General features: G+C 31.5%; 1 pseudogene; it reads left to right on the top strand.

Annotated features, from left to right (window-relative positions):
• Positions 1-2,101: 2,101 nt before the first annotated feature.
• On the top strand, positions 2,102-12,124 carry LOC134267312 (uncharacterized; annotated as a pseudogene).
• The last annotated feature ends 4,207 nt before the right edge of the window (positions 12,125-16,331 follow it).

Here is a 16,331-nt window from a genome sequence, read left to right as displayed (position 1 = left end):
TAGAGTTTTCTTCTTGTAGTTGAATTATTTTTTAATGATTATATTGTAGAGGGTAGAAATAGTGGAATCAGAGAAAAAACGCAAGATAACAGTAAGAGGTATAAGCCCTTATTGTTTGTTTACTAATTGACAAGCCAGCTAATTATATGGGTCACGTTCCTTGCGAGAAGCTTTTAAAACTAATTATACCTGAGCTGCTGGTCAGTTTGGAACAGTACATGAACTATGATTGTTTAAATCTTTAAAAATAATATCAATGGATTTGAGAGTTAGAACGCAACACAGGTGTGTAATCATCTGAGCGGGTCTTCCGAAATTGACGAGGTGAAGGTCGATCGATCTATTTCTCACCCGTATGAAGTAACTCAAGCTTAATGACTTTACATTTTACATTCAATTCCTTCATAGGCATAAACAATTGTTAATAATATAATAACTGGGACTTTGAAATAGTGAAAATTTGATTCGCGTAAATTTAATATACTGATTTAGGTTCTGATTCGCGGAAAAACATGACGCGGAAAAAACCTGATATACGGCAATTAGTTATGGGAAACAATTGGGTGTTAAGAATGTTTTTATACCGTTCAAAATTCCTGTATGCTTAGGTATTTGGAAGTTCATATAAAATTAAATACTTTCTTAAGGGTTGGGGTGGGTTAAACTTGCATGTGCATTCTCCCGTATTTTCTTCAAAAGTTTCAGAAGACACCAATTTTCAATGGAATTTTATTTTAGATAACATATTGTCCACTGGCTTCGCCCACAAAGATCTTGAGATATGTGATTTGTTATTAAATTTTGCACAAAATATAAAAGAATCAACGTGGGCAACGGCTGTGGACACTGTTTTCTAAAGGAAAATCACCCTTGAAAAGGGCCATTTTGAGGCTTTTTTGTTGAAAATAGAGAAATGCTTCACATTAAATGACGTCATATTTGCAGAATGGAAAAACCTTAATGTCATATTCTTTCCTGATTTATTACAGTAATATATTTAACTTATATTTAAGCCAGTTTCAAAACTTTTTGATGTCATAACATTTTTAGGGCGCAATAAAGCCAAAACCATACCTTCTTCTTTCTGTTTTAATTTGAAGCATCTTCAAACACTGTAGTTTTAAGTTTGAAAAGAATATTTATACCACGAAATTAAGATAGATCAATTATATTTGAGAATATATAAAGAAAAGATTTTTATAGTTCTGCTATTTAATAAAACAATGCAACAATTTTTAGAAAATTTTAATTACCAGTATCTCTATGCAGAACAGATTCACGTTTAAGTTAAGGCCCCGTTGCTATATTGATTGATAAGAGAATTATTTGAAATTATGATGGAGAGCATACAGGTACACTGATGTTGATTCAGTTGAGCAGTGTGACCTCTGATCATCTTAACCTTTTACAAAGCAATATGTTACAGTAAAGAGTTTATGTCACATATGGTGCTAGCTTAACATGATTTATCTAGTTATATAGAAATTTTATTAATTTTTCATTAAAGGAATGAAATCGCCATTTCTATGTGAGTACTTCGTTTAATTAAGGAATCAATGTCTAGTTCGTATAGTATGCCAGGGCATCAACGATAGTGGGAAACATCGGATAATTTGCATAACGGGCGAAGCCCGTTATGCTTAAATTATCCCATGTTTTCCACTATCGTTGATGTCCCTGGCATACTATACGAACTAGACAGTGATTCCTTATATTTCCGTTTCACTTTTAAATAAGATTGTAGATTTATATTTTTAAAATGTAGACCTAGATTTAAATCATATGAAGACTCCCTTGCCAGTTCCATAGCACTCTCCCACTGACGCCAAGTACAAAGGCAGCCGCAGCAGATTTTCATGCATATTTCACATTCTTAGATTCAGACACAGAGACAGATGCGCATGAGATTTGCATGCATATTAGGCCTCCCTAGCTCCTGACCTTTCGACTTGCCTAATTTACATTCCGGCAGGTTTATCAAGAAATCAATACATAAGTATATTAACCAGTAAAAGATAAAAAAAAAATCATACTTGAATAACTTAATAAAGGATTCAAAAATGCTACATTGACAGAAAGATTTTTACCGTATTTGACAAACATGGCTTGAACTCTTTTGTCTTAAACATGTTTATCAGGGTTGATTCGTGCTGGACCAACCTGTATGCGATGCACTGATGCTCCAGATATAACAATGTTTCACAAATTTGGCTGTTTGTGGCGACAATGAGGTAAAATTTAAGGAAGCATATAGCACCTTTTTAATGAAAGCTATTTATTTCTAAAACCCTTTCAGGAATGATGCAGTAGAAGAAGGCTATTATTACTGGTGTAGAAGGATTTTGAATATTTGTCTGATTAATTCAGTTTTTATTTTGAATTTCCTTCAATTTAATCTTCTTTGGGAGAAGGATATGGAGATAACGAACAGTATTCAATCTCCAAGTCCATAAAACAATACAAAACAGGAGCAGAGCAAACATGGACCCCCGAAACACCAGAGGTAGGATCAGGTGCCATGGAGGAGATAATACCTGAAAATAATAATTCATCATGTAAGAGGATTTTCTGATTTTACAATGATAATAACGTGAATAGTGTAAACTTGTCGTAAGACGTGGAAATTTTCAGACAAGGAAATTTTTTTTTTACATTCGCGAGTTCTTAATTACTTTATATGATACATGAAAAGGTACTGGTTTAACACTTAAAAAAGTCAGTATTGAACAGTCTATTTAATTAAGCATAAATTATTCAAATTTGTTCGGTTCAATCAAAATTAAATATCTTACTTAAATAGGCACATCTCTCACTGAAAAGGTGATATATAGTTAAACAACTTTGTTCAGGCAAGTCACATACATAATATAATGGAAAGATTTTAACACAAAACGAGACTGTTGATGTCTTTGGCTTCCCAACTTGTTTGAAATAGCTTGCCTTATTTTAGAAATTGCACGCACGTAGAGCCTGCTTTTTGAATCGAAAGAATTTAGGAAACATAAATTATGCAGACGATAAGAATATATTGATGCATAAGTAAGGGAAGTTTACGATAGAAAAGTTTAAGTCATCACTTTTATCAAAGACTTTTGTTGCTAGGTCACAATTAACTTATTTTTCAGTAAAATATCAAAACAAGAAACAGATATGTCTGCTGATTATGTAGTCTATTTTATTTGAATTTCAACGGACATACTGACTCGACATATGAATGGAAGTAAAACAAGAGGCTCTCATCTGGTATTATGTGAAATAGATGAACCAATTGCAATTGTATTAAAATGGTTAAATGATTCAGCAAAAATTAGGAAATATACTTATCTTTTCCTGTGTTTAAAGCGAAAATATTTTAAATATACTTTCTTAATTTATATTGCGTTGATTGAACACTTTAGAAATGTATCTTTCTTATTACAGTAAATCAGAAAGAAATCAATATTCTGTTTTAGTACAGAGCCTTGAAAATGAGTGAAATTTCATCAATCCAACAAGAAAAATTGACCGGCTGCTAGAAAAATTTTTTTGTCCCTGTTTCCAAACTAACCATGACCCAAAATATAAATATTGTATATTCTATATATGCATGGGTTATAGTCAAAAAAAAAAAAGGAAAGAAACTGTGAGTGCACAATCATAAATTTTTGACAACCTCCACATATGCATATGAAAATTTTACATACAATGTATATAGGTTGTTGGATTGTTACTGTAAAAATGATATTAATGAAAAATATATTCCTTTTAGGAATGTTATTTGGAGAAAAGCACAGAAGAAGACCTTAGTATCGTGTACAATGCAGGATGTCGTTCACATCAGGTTATTATACAGCTCAACAAACTTTTTAAACTCACATGGTTTTTCGCACAAATTAAGGTCACATTATTCATGTTGTTGTAATAAAAATTACCATTTTCGAACTGCAGTACAATGGCGTAACCTTTCGTTATATTACATAAATAATGTCAAGCAAAAATGTCTTTTAAAGTTACTATCTTAAGTTTCCAAAGTGGATCTTTTAAAGGAAAATTTATAAATTAATGGTAGGATGTTTCGACTATATGATTCTACCAGAGGTTTTTAAAAATTGTACAAAACGAGCTTTCTTGATCCCAAGTAGTTGAAATTTTTAAATTGTCTTCCTAAAGTTGAGTATTTTTTTTAAATATTTGCTCATTTACCATACTCCTCTTGGTTTCGTCGAAATGTAGCGCCGAAAAGGGATACCCTCGATGACAGGAAATCCCTGGAGTGTTATATCGCCCTTTTCCTTCGGCGTGTAACATAACACTCCGGGGCTTTCTTGTCAACTTGGGGTAAATATTCTGGTTTGCTGCCCTCGAAACCATGTTATAAATGTAAAATGTTAAAATAGAAGTACACTGTATTACTATAAATTGACACGAGCGTCAACTTGAGTCTGCAAACATATGAAATCTGTTAAGGTCAAAATCTAATATTTTCATTTGCATAGATGTTCAATTATGCATAAGATTATTAAGGGGATAGCATGATGATATGTTGTCTACAAATAATTTGGTTTCAGAACTTCTAAGTTGTTAACGATGAAAAAGAAAATAATAGATTTTCTTTAAATCTGTCTCCGGCGTGAAGAATGTTTTATACGAGGTATGATATATGATTAGCCTAAAATCAAACTTACCTTTTTCACCCGAAAGTCAGTCTTTCTTTTAAGCTATGTAAACTGAAACAGATGATAATACCGCTTTTGAATTCATGTATGTAAAGAACATTTATTATAGTGCGACTATTCTCAGGACCGATCGTTATTCTTTCAATATAAAAGGCGTTTCTATAGGTGTGCGTTATAATGAGGACATTGGGTAGCACTTCAGGAAGACGACGGCGGCTGGTAAACTGTGCTGATTGTTGTTCCAATGCCCCAGACAGTAACGGTCCATGTAACGCACGTCTGTGTGGACTTAGTGAGTATAAATCATCATAGGTTATAAGTAATTGCAAATGCCATACGATCATGAAATTGCTTCACATGTTACATTTTATTATAAAATTATCACTCAAAAATCTCTTTTTCTTTCCATGCTATCAATGCAATCTTTTTAAAATCCGATCCTTTGATCCGCTCACAAAGATCGCTAACCTTGTGTAGCAATCTCGTGTGAGCGGATGAATGGATCTGATTTTAATCAGATTGGCTTTCAACTTTAATTATAGGCGCCATCATAAACTATTGCATTTTATTCAATCAAATCTTCTAAAATCAGTAGACCCTCTCTGGGGGTATTTCACACAATCTGGTGCTCTGGAAACAATTTTTTAGCATTACTTATGCCTAAAGTCGCAAATTTATTCAAAATTATGTGTTTCAATTTAGATCTTGAATCAAAGAACAAAAGATTTATGTGAAATATGAATATTGCAAAGTTTTGACAGCTGAACTGTGCTGAAAACAAGAAAAAAGTTGTAAATTGAAAAGGCCAGGAAGTCAAGTTGTACTTTCTGTTTAATGTTTATTGTCAATGACAACAATATCAAAGTCTTTAGCTAAAAACTTGTAAACACCATTGAATTAGAGCAAGCAGATGTGAAGAAAAAGTATATCTCGATTGGTAATATTAAAACTGCTACCTATAATAATTAAAGCAATCCTTCAATTTTTAAAGCCCCACTTCAGATACCAGACACCTGTGCTGTCTGCGATGGAGTACATGCTGACGTCCAATCTTGTACTTCACTAGCTACCTGTCCGCCGAATGAGGCGAGTATAATAAGTATATGTAAGGGAAACAAAACGAACATTGTCTAATATGTCAGATACGGGATTTGGACGAGGTACAGGGACCGTCTGAGTTTTATATCTCACTTAAAACATTATTCAATACACTTTTATATTTAATATTGTCATACTGGAATTTTTCAAGAAGCGCTGACTTTTACAGTTGACGGTTTATTTGGACATTTAAACATGTATAATGTACGGAGCTAAATGTTGTGAAGACCTGGAGTTTAGGGTAGGGTTATTGTCGATTTTTTTAAGGACAACTGATTTACAGCGTATGCTTAGAAATAATCGCTATTTTGGTCAAATTAAATTTTAAGCTAAATATTTCTATCGTAAAAGAGCTTCCGTATATTGCTCGAGTGAACAAGTGAGCCGTCAACGGTTAAAAAAATACACGATATATAATGGTCGATTTTTGTGTGAAACAAAATTATTAAATGATTTGAGACACATGAAGTGTAATGAAAAATTAACACTTTCCACAAAATGGAACTCGTAAAACAAAAAATTAACTGTTCAACAATATATTCAATAAGTGGTGTGAATCATATGTGGATACTCAAAAATTCCAAAGAACATTTAGACAATTTGAAACAACCATTCCCCACGATAAATCTAAGTCCAGGCATTTTTATATCATTGACAGCTGCTTTTTCAATAAAATGGAACTCGTAAATTTACTTACCTCGTCATTGGTCATTTGCAAAAATTATTTTGTTAAAACACATTCTGATTGTACACACAAATACTCTAAAGTTGACATCAAAAAGATGCTTGCGTTTCTGATTGACATTATCTATGTTGTTTTTAGAGACCAGGTATCCAACAATCTATTGGAATTCCAATGGGTACCAATTGCGTTCCGTTATCAGCAGACTTATTTTGTATTCATTTGAAGCAGAATTTGTGCAAAATCTTATGCATCAAAAGAAGAAAACTCTTGCTGTGGGCTTCAACGTGACATCTATATTGACAATTAACAATGATAATTTTCATTCCTAGGTCGATACGATATATCCTGGTGAGCTTGAGATAAAAATACCACAGATTCTGACACCTCTGTTTCATACTTGGATATTTTACTTGAAAAAGACACTAATGGTAATCATACAACCAAGCTCTATGATGAACGTGATGACTTTAACATTTCTATCGTCAACTTCCCTTACCTATGCAGCAATATACCTTCATCACCTGCATACGGAGTTAACATATCTCAGTTGATTCGATACGTAAGAGCATGCTCTACGTATAAACAATTTCTAAAACGATGTAAGTTATTGAAAATCCAGTTTATAAAACAAGAATATCAGCAGTCTCGTTTAATGTCATTATTTCGTATGTTCTATGGTCGATACAATGACCTTGTCGGCAAATACAATTTATCATTGAGTCAAATAGTAACTGGCGTTTTACATACCAATTGTTAGTCCATTATTTATACACTGAATTGAAGACGGATTATTCCGTTATTTCCTGATCATGACAAGGAGCACACGGTGGGTGTGGCAGGAGATGCTCACTCCTCCATGGCACATGATCCCACCTTTGATGTTTTGGAGGTCCGTGTTTGCTCTGCTACTATTTTGTATTGTTTTATGGACTTTGATATTGAATACCGTTCCTTATCTCCATGTCCTTCAATTAAGCAATTCAATCTTTTCATGAATACTAATGAAGGAAGTGCGTAAACAGTATATAGATACCCATGTCCGCGAGAAATCATAGAGAACGAGCTATGTTGCATTCTGACTAAAATTAAAAATAAAAGCTTATACATGTATCTCTAATTACAGAGTAGATGGTTGATACTGATTACATAAAAAGACAAGTATTTTTTTTAAAATTACTTGTTTAAGCGTAAGACGTTTGCCATCCATGCCAAAAGTTAGTTCCAAACTGCCCTCCTCGTTTTCTTGACGCCATGTTCGTTTATCAATCTAAAGGTAGCGAAGGCGTCACGTGATGGATTTATTTAAATAGAAGCATTACTTTCCTTGCAATATTATAAATAATTATTTTTTGATATCTTTATAACGCTTTCAATTTCAATGGTGTAATTTACAGTATTTTCGTAACTTTTATTGGTAAAAAATCGTATTGAAACTGACGCAAGTTATAGTGTGTATACCTTTAAAGTCAGCGCTCCTCACAAAAGTCCAATATGGCAACCAAACAAAATAAATGGGGCGCTTAGGGGTTGAAGACCTCTCTTTCAGGGGGATGAATAGTTCTGTGAATGAAAAACCCATATTTGTTTTTTTGTAATTTATCATGATTTTTTTATTGAAGGATTGGGGTTGGGGTGGGGTGTTGCACGCCCCCCTAATATTTCCGATATATAGATACCATAGAAAAGTTACTTACTATATGCCTATTCCCTCTTAATAAAACGTTTATTGACCTTTTTTGCTTGTCAAGGAATTGTGGTAGTTTATAGTAATCCCCCAAACGCAACTGAAATTGTTTGGATGTGCCCCCAAAACTGTAATTGCTTCCTACGATTTAAATATCAATTAATTAGTTAGCTGGTCAGATTTTACAAACACAGCCATAAGATTTAGTTTTCCATTTACCTTGAAATATCTTATCAGATTGTAACATTTTCAACCGTTTTTCTTAGGAGATACAAAAGCATAAAAAGGCTTCACTTTCACGCTATTATTTTCATCCTCTTGGTAGAGATCATTTCAGCTCAGTGTAGTGACCATTTTACTTTAAAAGTGAATTTTGTTTGCAAAAAGAATTTGAAAATCATGGACTTTTCTGTGATTAGAAGTTCTTTAATAGGACTTTTCGACTGTGATTAAATAAATTTTAAACATTTACATTTATTATGACAAACTATATTGAACGACACTCATATATATAGCTACAATTGTTATTGCAAATTTTGCTTTTTTCTGGTACACAGAGTTTTTATATTCCAATCCTTCCTCTGTTTTAAGAATTTTCTTTGTTAATATAAAATAGTGAATTAATAAATAATCATTTATTAACTCTTGTAGGTTTGCTTCACGGGAATTCGCATTGTTGGCACGAGAGTGCGTTTTGTCTTTGGATGTTATGAAGAACGCGTAAGACGTTTACTTACGAAATAATGAAATTTTTAGTAAAATAATTAGAATATGGAATATGAATGTTTTCAATTCATTTGATATCGTCTATAGTATAGAAAATCTCGTTAAACGTCTCAATAAATATGAGAAAGAAACTATATCTTCGTAGTTTTCTAATTTGTATTATAAATTGTAGTGTTTTGAAAGATAGACCTAAGTTAAAAATTAATGAACAAATCAATGTTACATCAAAATAGTTTGTTGAACTTCATGAATTGAAGCAGTCTGGGATTTATCGACAAATTGATCTTAAATAAAAGGTTATTTAGATAAAGTAATAAAGACAAGTTAAGATATAAACATCTCGTTATTCTGTATGGGTCTTTTTAATATAATCATACACGGGACAATACAGGTTTTAATTGGATTTTCCTTTTCTTTAACAATATATTTTAACAATATTTTTTTATGAAAAAAGTTTTAATCTCTTCAAAAATGGCAGGATAAAATATCCTCCTTTCTCTACATTCAATGATAAACGGTGAAAATAACGAATACTGATGTGCCATTATTCTAAGGAAGCCCATTTAGGACCTACCAAAAATATTTTTGAATTCGTTATAACGAATTTAATTTGTTATAACAGATTTACTGAATTCGTTATAACGAATTTAATATGTTATAACAGATTCATTGAATTCATTATAACGAATTTAATTTGTTAAAACAGATTCATTGTATTCGTTAAAACGAATTTAATTCATTATAACAGATTCACTGAATTCGTTATAACGAGTTTAATTTGTTATTACAGATTTATTGAATTCGTTATTACGAATTCAATCTGTTATTACAGATTTGTTGAATTCGTTATTACGAATTAAAACTGTTATTAATGATTTGTTGAATTTGTTATTACGAATTAAATCTGTTATTACAAATTTGTTGAATTCGTTATAATCAATTCAAAAATTCGTTAAAACAAATTCTTGAATTGGTTATAACGAAATCAACAAATCTGTAATAACAGATTTAATTCGTTATAACGAATTCAATAAATATGTAATAACAAATTAAATTCGTTATAACGAATTCAGTGAAGCTGTTTTAACAAATTAAATTCGTGATAACGAATTCAATGAATCTGGTGTAACAAATTAAATTAGTTATAACGAATTTAATAAATCTGTAATAACAAATTAATTCATTATAACGAATTCAATAAATCTGTAATAACAAATTAAAATCGTTATTACGAATTCAAAAATATTTTTTGATAGGTGGGCTTCCGTATTATTCTTAATTGATTAGTTAGAAAGGAAAATAAATTATTATGAAGTGAAAAGGCAAAAATATAGTTGGATTTCATCATTGTATGTATAGGAAATATGCATATACAGGGAAAATTCCAATTCGATATCCACAAGTTTGCTGCCTAATTTTTAACATTTAAGACGGTCTGTAAAGCAAGAAAAGCCTGCACAATACAAGTGCCGAAAAACAAAGGTTGTATTTACCGTTTCGTAGTTTTCGTGTATGTCAAGGTCACACCACTTTTATTTTTTTAGCTCAAACTTGTAAACAACATATAATTGGAGCATGCAAAGGTGAGAGATATGTTCTAACAACTTTTTTTAAAAAATGCATCAAAATTTTTGGTCTACATACATTCATTCCTGGTACTTGAGACCATGGTAACTATGGTAACTTATTCAACTTTTCTTCGCACGCGTACATGGGAAGGAAGAAGTATTTAGCAATATTTTCGTGATGGGGCATACATAAATTATTTTTACTTTTATTTTTCTCTATAAAATAGATTTTTTTAGGTTCTGAGACCTGTAATTTTCTGAAACCTAAGAAACTTAATACTTTTAGAAATTGAAAAAAAATTACTCGGGTCACGCAAAAATTATACGTTTGTCAATTTTTCCTTTTGTGCATCACGGTGTCTCTTTAAGGTTCAATAATTTTCAGGAATTTTTTGAATATAAATAAAAACTACGCTTTCCACTTAATGACAATTCAGACTTCAAAACTGAATTCAAGGATATGACGGATTTTAAACGGAAATGAAATATTCAGATTTAGCATTCATTGTCCATATTGTTCATCTCTTTGAAATATATTTGAGAAATATTGGAAATATCTGTATATACTTGTACTAAAATCTTATTGGCAGTTACTAAGTTGAAAAATACTGGGTTTTCTCATGTTAAAGTAAAATAGTTATGGACCCAATTTCATGGAGCTTGCAATTGTAGCGAATGTGACACCAAAGAAAGTAAAAGAGTCAATTTAAGTACATTTGTAGCACTTCCCGCTGGTACATGCAGTACTAGCCTACAAGTGTGACACTTTTTTGTACATAAATTATGTTAAACAAATGACAGGTTATTGATTTAACTGTTTAAATAGATTGAACTTAGTATATAATTAACACCTCTAAACTATTGATTACGATTGAAAAATCACTTACCAATTTAGTAATGTTCACGGTCATGAATACTGCCTGCTATATATTGTGTTCAATAATTTCAGTTTTTTAATTTCTTCTCGTTATTACGCTTGCAACTGATCTACAAAATTAATTTTCCTACTTTTAACTTAAATAACGATGTTACAAACTGAGTTGTTTTATCCCTCTTTTAGGTGTGTTATGCAATGGTAGCAAATAACAATAAAACCGATTCAATCCATCGACCTGGTAGAGTTATTCACGGTGATCAAGGCATGCCAATCTGTGATGCTTGTTGTAAAGGAAACAAATGCAACCTCGCAGACTGTTTCCAAGTCAGAGCAAGTAAGGACAAATTGTTTAAATCTTTTGATTACAAACTTTCAAAAAAAATCTCTATATTCTCTTGAGAATTGCTATCATACATAAGTATAGGATCATAACATTGCTCCTGGGATGACTCTGAATAACTTATATAAGTCTGTGGGTAGTGGTATTATTTGACAAAGAGGTCATGTTTTATAACATAACAATATTTTATCCTCAGGAATATATCTACATTCTTATTACTTGTAAAAAGTGGAAATTTTCTTCAAAAGTTCTTAGAAATTTTCTGCAAAACAAAAAAGTTCCATTTTTCATCAAGACAAAAAATGTATTCTCAATCAAAAGTCTTCTAATTTTGTTACATACAAATGTAATATTATTTATAATTTTATTCTATTAATCATTATTTCTATATTTGTTTCTTAATTTTCCCTAATAAATCATGATTACATTTTAACAGATATGACACTCTCGGACTTCAACAATGGAACAATTACAGGTTAAAGAGAGAGAAAGCAATCTGGTGTATTATATAATATATAAAACTATCACCTGTCGTTGTGTGTTTCATTACAGCTGTATAACATGTACATTACATTTCATTCTGTTGTTGATAATGGTAAAGACAATAAGTAAAGGTATGACCAAGTTTGTTTAATTTACTTTTTTCAAAGCACTGATTTTCATGTTTTTTGTGATTAAAATGTACCTTTCATATACAATAATTGATATTAAAGTCTTGATTGACAACCAAATGTCTTCAGATATTTTCCACGTTTGCATATTCATCGCCAATAATCATTGAGCAAGAAATTGATTGAGGAGTTTAACTCTTTACAACTTGCTGAACTGTGACGCAACATATACTTAACTATCCTGTCATAGAAGTATGACGTTACCTTTTCCCCGCAAGCACTTTAGAGCAACGTGTAGTAGTTATTGTCTAAGAACTTCAAAATGTATTTGAAAACAAGAAATTTTTATGATTTATATATTAGGTTTAAAGGTTTAAATTTTAATTTTTAAAAAATACAAGTTTTATTATTTAAAGAAATAAATTATCAATTTATTTGCATAACCGACAGTGAAACCTACGAATTTTAAAATAAACCCCCCCCCCCCCCCCCGAAAATTGATGTAATATTTGAAAGAAATCAGGAAATTGCAGCAATTTATTTTATCAAGTAAACAATAACTTTATTCCTCTTGCTGTTGTTGGATTACATGGTAATCATTAAAACAGGAATTGCTGCACAAGTGAATATTGCAGACGCCACACCCGTAGCAAGTGTCTTTTATTTTCCTAGGTGTTAACACGAAAAACCGCATGCAGTAGGACCTGGATCTCCCCAACCTTACAAATATATGTAGTGGAGTGACAATCCTAGAAAAAGATGCTTAGTTTTCGAGTTTAATGGACCGGCATACCCTACGGCTGAAAGTTATATTTTATAAAAGAGACACCCCTCCTCATACATTTTGGCCCGGTCGTAGAGTTTTCTCAAGTCAATTTTTTTTTAAACTTGCGATGAAAGTGAAAAGAGGGGGGGGGGGGGGGGTATTTAAGTCGCTTATTTTACCTTGCTGATAATATTCTTTTTCAAGGATTAATTATTAATTATAAAAATACTAATTTGTGTGTGATAGGATAGCTACAGGTATCTAAATTTACAATGCAAAATTAATCAGGAATATTATTTGCCCCTCCCCCCCCTTTAAAAAATCTTGTGTTTTGTTATAGAAACTGCGTTAATTTCAACTCAATATATTCAATACAATTATTTCATGCAATATTAATAACGAATGTTTACTTAAGCGTTAGAAAGATTTATAAGACAATGATTTCTGATCAAATAAACCGCAATTTTTTCAAGATAACCTCACACTAAGTCTTGTATTCGACTTGACCTAAAATGTTTTGTGTAGCTGGAAAAGGATTATAGAATTCCATTATGTCTATGACAGTGACACCATCGATCAAAATATTGTTAAATATATTAAATTGGCTTCTGTTATTAATAAGATAACTCTAATATTTCAGTTTGAATTTAAATTAATGAGCATTTGAAAGTAATTTTCCTTTTTTTTTCAATTTAAAAAAATACGTAAAAGACAAACATGACAGTTTTCTTTTACATTTTTGTTTGAACAAGTTATCTTGCATGATTGGATATTGCCTTTCTACTTCATAAGCAATACAGATTAACGCAAGTAAGACAGAGAACGATTTTAGTATTTCATCTTAAAGACTGTCATCACTTTACAGAAACTATTTCATGTTTCCTTCGGAAATATATTAAATTTTAGAGTTTTCTACAGCAAAAACTTGGACTTTGTCATTATTCAAAGTAAGGGATACATATCTTGTTTACGCATTTCCTTATTTACATAAAATTGAACTCTGTTACTGTAATCCATTATGAGGGGGGGGGGGTATCATATTTTTCTTACAGTACTCAAGTTTTCTTTTGAAAAGACGTACCAGAAAGGAAGATATGAATCAAACAGAACCGTAAAAGCAGTCCAATAAAGTTTTTGCTTGGAAAACTCGTGGTTTGATCTATCATAAAGTTTTTTCGATAATTTATATTTCCTTTTGAGAAAGAATTATCAGTTTTGCTTCAAGAATTAATTGTCTAATATTGATTTTACAAATTGCAATGGAGACAGAAGACATAATACTTTATACGGTATCTTTAACCAACCACAGAAACAACAAGAGGTTTTCAACATTATTTTTAGGACTTCTGATGAAATGACAAAGACTACTGAGTATTTAGGCAATCAGCCTTATTTGATATTTCCAGTCAGCAGATGAAAAAAGCCACGCACGACATGCATTTAATGTGATTATTGCCACGTGATCAACATTTTGCACTGTTTTAATCATTATCTACCCACCTGAAGTATCTTTTTAAGGATCGACTATCATTACTTTTACAGTGTAGCTCTTTTACAAAGTTTTTACTTTATAGTTTTCAAATGAAACATATTCTTGAAAAGTTAACAATAAAGATATAAATGTACGTGTACATGAAAACCAATGAATAGAAATTACAGCTCTAGCAAACGTATTACGTCATTCATTTAACTCGATCTTCACCCCTTTTCAAAGAATTGCAACTTTAACACCATTACGTGTTTAAAATCTTTCAAAAGCCCCAAATCTCTACAAATAACCTGCCTAATTCATGAGTAAACGTTCATTCAAAAGTTCACCAATTTGAACGTAAATTTTCAAATCATAGACAACATTCATTGATTAAAAATTGACCTTTTTAGACAGAGAAATGAATAAATTTAAACATTAGATATTCTGTTGTCTGTCCTTTGGATGAGACCGGAGTACCGAAATTCAGTGTGAGAGCAAGGATGACCTCTAGAAGAATTTTTTTACTAAAAAAGCTTTTTAAAAAGCGTTGAACAATTTCTTTAAAAAATAATGAATCAGATGAAAAAGGTTTAATAAAAATATTATATTTAAAAAAGTGCAAAATTTATGGTCATATTTCGTTTTTTTAGGGGTGGGTGTTTTTTTTTTTTGGGGGGGGGGGGGGGGGGGGGCGGGTTAGTGGTGATGGGTGTTGTTGTTCCTGATTTTATTTTTCTTTACTTTGTGTACTAAATATTACGTGATTGTACGTAAAGAATTACGTAAATTAGCATTAAACCTTTTAAGTTAAAATAAAATTCTATAAGACAAACCTTTCATTTTACAGACAGACAAACGGGCATTCTTATTAATTTTTTCGTTCCTTTTCCATGCAATCAACATATTCACCGAATAAATAAAATTCCTATACAAATATACATCATTTTCACGAATTCCTGAACTTTTCTTTATATGTACAATATTATGGTCAGAATTCATTTATTGATCTTTGATCTCCTTTTATTTTAAATTTTGACCATAGAATTTTCTACGACCGGGCAAAAATTATTGCTTGATAATATATCTGACCAAAAAAGTACAAATCAGCCGTAGGGTAGGGTGGTACATTAAAGTCAAATTTTTGATGGTCTTGTCACTCCACTAATGGCCTGTCATACTTGGAAGTTTGTGACTGGAAATAGGTTCTTTTCTCCCAGAGAATTGTCCACTCAATTGCTCCGCTAACGCCAATCGAAAATCAAGTTGACTGTATCTTTTCTTCCTTGACTGACCACTTTCTTTACAGATAATAAATGAGTCGATGACGGCCAAGTTAAGAAGGAAATACAATAAGTATTTCCAGCATTTTCGACTCTGCCTACCTAAAGTGTACTTCGATCTTAACTGATCAAAAATATCCACCCCTCGGAAAAAATTCTGGTGATTTGCGATGGACTCGGGACGGCGAACTACCACTGTAGATCTGTCCTTCAGTCTTCGTGAGGCGGGTGCACTTTCATGTAGAGGAGAAGAATTCGTCGCTAGCACAGCCACGGGTCTCGTATCCATCCAGACGGTGGCCGTCAATTGTCCATCCTGTCTATAAATAAAATTTTAATCCATGTACATTTATTTTAAACTCTTTGAATTCACTAGAATGAATTGCATATTTAAATTCACATTAAACTGTTAAAAAAATTAGTTTTCCAATTCTAAGGACAAGGGGTCAACATAAATGGGAAGGCCTTATAACAAGGGATACTATTTAAACAATGACGTTTAAAATCGATTATGACGTAATATTTTAATCAGATTAAAACTTTTTTTTATTTTAAAAGATATTAACAAGT

Source organism: Saccostrea cucullata, unplaced genomic scaffold (assembly GCF_032062105.1).
Source record: "Saccostrea cucullata isolate Sc308-1 unplaced genomic scaffold, CSIRO_AGI_Scuc_v1 ctg1642, whole genome shotgun sequence".
NCBI classification, from domain to species: Eukaryota; Metazoa; Mollusca; class Bivalvia; order Ostreida; family Ostreidae; genus Saccostrea; species Saccostrea cuccullata.
The sequence above is the reverse complement of the archived record's forward strand: the minus strand, read 5'-3'. Positions and strand labels throughout refer to the sequence as shown.